General features: G+C 39.2%; 1 non-coding gene across 1 annotated transcript; it reads right to left on the reverse strand.

The window, feature by feature from the left end:
• Positions 1-5,525: 5,525 nt before the first annotated feature.
• On the reverse strand, positions 5,526-5,632 carry LOC125492074 (small nucleolar RNA R71). The gene has a single exon (XR_007268524.2). It is a non-coding gene; the product is annotated as a small nucleolar RNA R71 (small nucleolar RNA).
• Positions 5,633-6,278: the final 646 nt, after the last annotated feature.

Consider the following 6,278-nt stretch of genomic DNA (forward strand, 5'->3'; position numbering starts at 1 on the left):
CTGTCCACCCCCCTAACCACCCCCAGCCCACCCCTGCCCACCCCTGCCCACCCTTGCACAGCTCCCATCCCACCTCAGCCCACACCCCTACCCACCCCTAGCCCACCCAGACCTGCTGCCCACCCAGACCTGCTGCCCACCCCCCTGCCCACCCCCAGCCCACCCCCGCCCACCCCCTGCCCACCCCTGCACAGCCCCCAACTCACCCCTCTACATCACCCCAACTACACCCCCCTGCCCACCCCTCTACCTCACCCCAACCACTAACCCTGCACCCCAATCCCCAGCCCACCCAGCAGCCCCACCACCCCATCCCCACCCCCCACCCAAAACCTTCCTTGGACAAAAAAAATGCAATAATATATGACATGTGGAGAAAGGTAATAATTATCTTCAAATATATTTAATAATGTAAAAAATGTACATAGAATTGATAGAAAATAGTACATTCGAGCTAAAATGTATCATATGCAATCATCGGTAATGTGGGACGCCAACTTATCCCGAACTTCATCTATTTCTTCTGTGGTGAAGTTCCTCGAACTTGGTGTGAAATTCTTATAAACCTTACAAAACAACCAAGGAATAAACACATATATAAGAATTCAATCATTTTACCGTAGTTAGTAGTTCTAAAAATGACATATACCTTCCCGAAATTCAATCAAAAATAGATGCAAGCCTAAAAGTCTACACACTAGTTATAATATGCCTCATATAATGATGTTCAAAGAAAATTTGGGGTTAAATGACTTGATAAGTACATTTTGGAGCGAAAAGGCCAAAATAGCCGGAAATGGCATTTTCGTTCCCGAAATGCAACCAACAACAAATTAAAGCCTAAGAATCTACATACTAGTTATATTATGCCTCATATAATCATGTTCAAAGAAATTTTGGGGTTAAATGACTTGATAAGTACATTTTGGGAGCGAAAAGGCCAAAATAGGTCGGAAATGGCCTTTTCGTTCCCGAAATGCAACCAACAACCTATGCAAGTCTAAGAATCTACACACTAGTTATATTATGCCACATATAATGATATTCAAAGAGAATATGGGGTTAAATGACTTGATAAGTACATTTTGGGAGTGAAAAGGCCAAAATAGGCCGGAAACGGCCTTTTCGTTCCCGAAATGCAACCAACAACAAATTAAAGCCTAAGAATTTACATACTAGTTATAATATGTCCCATATAATGATGTTCAAAGAAAATTTGGGGTTAAATGACTTGATAAGTACATTTTGGGAGCGAAAAGGCCAAAATAGGCCGGAAATGGCCTTCTTGTTCCCGAAATGCAACCAACAACAAATTATAGCCTAAGAATCTACATACTAGTTATATTCTGCCTCATATAATCATGTTCAAAGAAAATTTGGGGTTAAATGACTTGATAAGTACATATTGGGAGCGAAAAGGCCAAAATAGGTCGGAAATGGCCTTTTCGTTCCCGAAATGCAACCAACAACATATGCAAGTCTAAGAATCTACATACTAGTTATATTATGCCTCATATAATGATGTTCAAAGAGAATTTGGGGTTAAATGACTTGATAAGTACATTTTGGGAGTGAAAAGGCTAAAATAGGCCGGAAATGGCCTTTTCGTTCCCGAAATGCAACCAACAACAAATTAAAGCCTAAGAATTTACATACTAGTTATATTATGCCTCATATAATCATGTTCAAAGAATATTTGGGGTTAAATCACTTGATAAGTACATTTTGGGAGCGAAAAGACCAAAATAGGCAGAAACTAACATATACTAAAAATTAATTAATAAGTTACATACATTTTGAAGATCATCAACATGTTTGCAACGGTTGACGATATCGAGTATGAACCTCATGACGTAATACCCACGCGCAAGTTTATCTTCTTGTAGCGGACACTAAATTCACCAAAGGTTCATGTTAGATGTGTATTATGTGTTTCTATATAAGCAAAAAAAAAAAAATTAGTCATGTTACCTCGACTGAATGCCAAACAGGAGATTTTGTTGGTCGAATTCCTATTGCATTAACCTCCTTCATCACACTACATCAATACACTTTATTATAAGATTAGATGTACATTTAATATTAATAAGTGCGCATATATTGAGTTTCGATTAGGCTACCTATTTAACAATGATTTGACTAGTAAGGACCGCATTGTTTCTTTACGCAAAAAAATCAAAGTGGTAGTAAGCTTCATTACGTGACAAACAAATTACAATCAGTGTCCAATGATTCCTACAACAATAAAATATAGTTATTATTTAATCGTAGAACAGCTAATAGGTCAATTTAATTAAAGTAAAGTGAGTTTAAGAAGCATACGATTCAAGGTAACGAAGAAGAACAATCTTATGTCCAAGACGAGAACATGTTTTCAAAGAAGACTTGAGATACTCTTTCACCTCCTTTTTGTTATTTAAGCAACTGTTATCTCGTACTAAGCTTGGACAGAACCAACCAAACATTGGCTCACTAGATGCACGCAATTCATTGTATAATAGCCTGAGGCATCATATTGATTAAAAGAAAACTATATATATATATATATATAATATGCATATTTAATTTATATACTAAAGTATTACCTCATGAATGTTTGTATCATCGAAACATTCAACTCTTCCCCACGTAAAAATTCTCCTATATCAACCTTAGAAATGAAGGTCGATGTATCCTCAAAGTAGTGGAATTGGTGAGTCAAATTAAAAAGATATTACTGACAATCATATATATAGGAACTATAAAAGAAAACAATAAATATATATATATATATATATATATATATATATATATATATATATATAATATATATATATATATATATATATATATATATATATATATATATATATATATATATATATATATATTATGTTAATCATTGTACCTCATCTGATAACCGCACTAATGCACGCGGCCATAGAACGTAACTGCCAAGGGCATCAGTCACTGACTGTAGACTAACTTCTGCATTCGGCAGCGAAAAAGGTAATTCTTCGAAACCGGGCACAATCTCTAAAACGCTGACCACATAGTGAATATCAGCGACTGCCTGGTTGTGCAATCGTACCCGGTCCCTAGGGGTTGTGCTTGGCCATAAGCAACGAGAATGAAACTGCCATGACCATCCCCTCGAGCTAATAGCTCACATGGTGTCTCTTCCTTTAAAAAAAAACTTTATTCATAGTTAGTCTATTATGAAACAACATATATATATAGTAAGAATTTCATGCATTTAAGAACAATAGTTGTGATATTAAGTGATTACCGTGAATGTCGAAACCGGATCAGGCTGCGTAGGAACACTGCCCTGTTGGAAAGCACCAAAAGTCGGTAAGCCCATCTGTGCCAACATGGCGTTGAAATTTTGAGTCATCTCCACTCTGAGCTCCTCCTGAATGTGGGCTTTCATAGCCTTGATATTATGGTTTTGTATGGAGTTTTATCCCCTATTTATGTGCTAAAAGTTGTGGTTATGGTGCTCTTAGGAGCCATTTGGTACTAACTCTCTCCATCTAGTTGTGGTTTGCTATTTTGTATTGAATTGTAGGTTTTGGAAGCTATTACCTACTTTACATGATTGCACAGTGGATTAGAGAGGTTAGATGCCGAGTTTCTAGATCCCGAGGATGATTTCCGGGACTTTGAGCAAAGGAAGAACAAGAAACGATGCATAAGCTGATCGGCCCGACAGGATCAGGCGGCCCAGCCCGATCGGGCGAAATACAGATTTCATGTTCTTGCTGCGGGCCCGATCGGGCGTTTATGCCCAGTCGTAATTCGGTCTTCGCCCGATCGGGCGATTGCCCGACGTCGGGCGCTCCATGCCAGCTGCTGTCCTGCCTTTATATCAGACCGCCCGATGTCATCGGGCGTCTGACGGTTTTGGATTCTCCTTCGCTTTGGAGCCCGATGCCATCGGGCACTTTGGCCCGATCGGGCGCTGAGAGACGCGGTTTTTAATGATTCGGGCCCTTCTTTCGAGATTTTTTCTATTGTTTTAGGGCTTGTATAAATAGAAAAATCAGAATTATTACTCCTATCTAGTTTTTATTATTAGTTTTCTCTAGAGAGTGTTTCAAGAACCTTAATTTATGCTTTGTGATTTCAATTCAAGATCAAACCTTTTGCTTATTCATAGTTCAATATAATTCGGTAATCTTTCTTCTTATTTTCTTTGTTATTTCTTCCATTGTTAATTATATTTTTTCTTAGTTATTTGCCATGTTTCAAAGTATGAGTTTTTATATGATTCTTGTTATTGTTTCATGATTATGAGTGAGTAGTTCTATATCTAGAATTGTGGAGATCTATGTATGCAATGAGGGATTGATAGATTAGTTTGATTATCTGGTATTTCAATGTTTCCTTTGATTGATTCTTCATGCTAGGATTATAAGTTAGGCCTGCTTTATATTTCTACTTTTGCAATACTGAATCTACTTCGAGAGGAGAGATACCGTATAGGCTTTCAATTATTAGGCAAAGTGACCCTTGACTATGCGAGAGCGGCTGGGTGATCTTTGAGGGAGGTAATGTTCGAGAGAAATTACATGTGCCCTAGACAGTTGACTTACTAGGTGGTTATCATTTATCCTGATTTCCCGAATTGTATGCATAGTGATCCATGATTCTAGTACTTTATTATATATTTACACCTTCATATTTAATTCTGCTACTGTTTAGTTAGTAACACAACCATTCATCTGATTTGTTAGTGTAATATTAGAGTTCAGATACAATAGTATAACTTCTCCCTGTGGATTCGATCCTGACTTCCCTGACTACTAGTTAGTGGACCTTAGGTTATTTTTGATTAGGTGATACGACTTTAGCCTGTCAAATTTTGGCGCCGTTGCCGGGGAGACGGTTTATTTATTTTGTCTGAATTATAGTATTAAACTAACCTCTACTCTGAAGAACACCTGTTCTTTGGAGCATCTCACGTTTGTTTTAGTGTTTTTGGTGTATGAGCAGGAAATTGAAATCTCCAAATCTCATCCCTTCGATCCAGAGATTGAAAAGACCGCTCGTAGACTCAGAAAGAAAACTAAACAAGCTAAGCTGTCTGCAGGGACACCCTCCCAAAAGACACCATCTCCACCATCTTCCCCACACCAAGAAACCCCACCTCACCTATTACTTCAACATGGGTGAGAATGTTACTCGAACCTTCAGAGACTATGCCAACCATCTCCTGATAACGTGCCTACTGGGGTACGGATGCCCACTATTGCTGCTACAAATTTTGAGATCAAGTCTCATGTTTGAATATGGTTCAGAACAATCAGTTCGCTGGGTTACCATCTGAAGACCCAAATCAGCATCTGCAGAGATTTTTACAGTGTTGTGCTACTCAGAAGCAAGCTGGTGTTACTCCTGATGAGATGAAACTCCTCCTATTTGGTTTCTCTCTGCGCGATAAAGCTTTGTTCTGGTATAACAAGCTGCCTTCCACCATCACCACCTGGCCAGAACTTTCCAAGATTTTCCTCATCAAGTGGTACCCTTACCAGAAAACTGCAGATATGAGACATGCCATAGTTACTTTCACCCAAGATCCTGGTGAATCTCTATATGAAGCTTGGGAGCGGTTCAAGGATCTGCAGCGTCTATGTCCTCATCATGGGTTGGACCAGTGGTACTTGTGTCAGATTTTCTACACTAGAGTTGATGCAGATACACGACGGGTAATTGATGGAGCATCTGGTGGGTTCTTCATGGATAAAGCAATTGAGGAAGGGTATGAACTTTTGGAGAAGCTAGCATCTAATCAAGCCTCTACCATTCGTTCCTCTTTGAAAAAGGGGGTAAACATGATGTTGAAGCCATTTCTCTACTGTCTGGGCAACTAGCTACTCTAACTCAGAAAATTGACTCCCTGAAGTTAGGTAATGATTCCTCCCATATGAGTGTTAATGCGATGGCTAGTGCTTCTAACTATAATGTGCATGTATGTGATGCTTGTGGAATATCTGGGCACAACTCTCAAGAGTGTCCTGCATTGGGAAATAACTGTGAGGCCGTCAATGCTTTCCAATCACAACCTAGGAACCAATTCAACCCCTATTCCAACACCTAATCCTGGGTTAAGACACCATCCCAACCTCTCATATAGGAGTACTAATGTGTTGAACCCTCAACCTCAACAACCATATCCACCTCAACAACAGGGTCAACAATACCAACCTTCACAACAAGCTCCACCTGGTTTTCAGAGAAATCAAGCACCTCCACAGCCTGCTCCTCCTGCTGACCCAGCCATGACAGAGTTGAAG

Source organism: Beta vulgaris, chromosome 7 (assembly GCF_026745355.1).
Source record: "Beta vulgaris subsp. vulgaris cultivar EL10 chromosome 7, EL10.2, whole genome shotgun sequence".
Lineage (NCBI taxonomy): Eukaryota > Viridiplantae > Streptophyta > Magnoliopsida > Caryophyllales > Amaranthaceae > Beta > Beta vulgaris.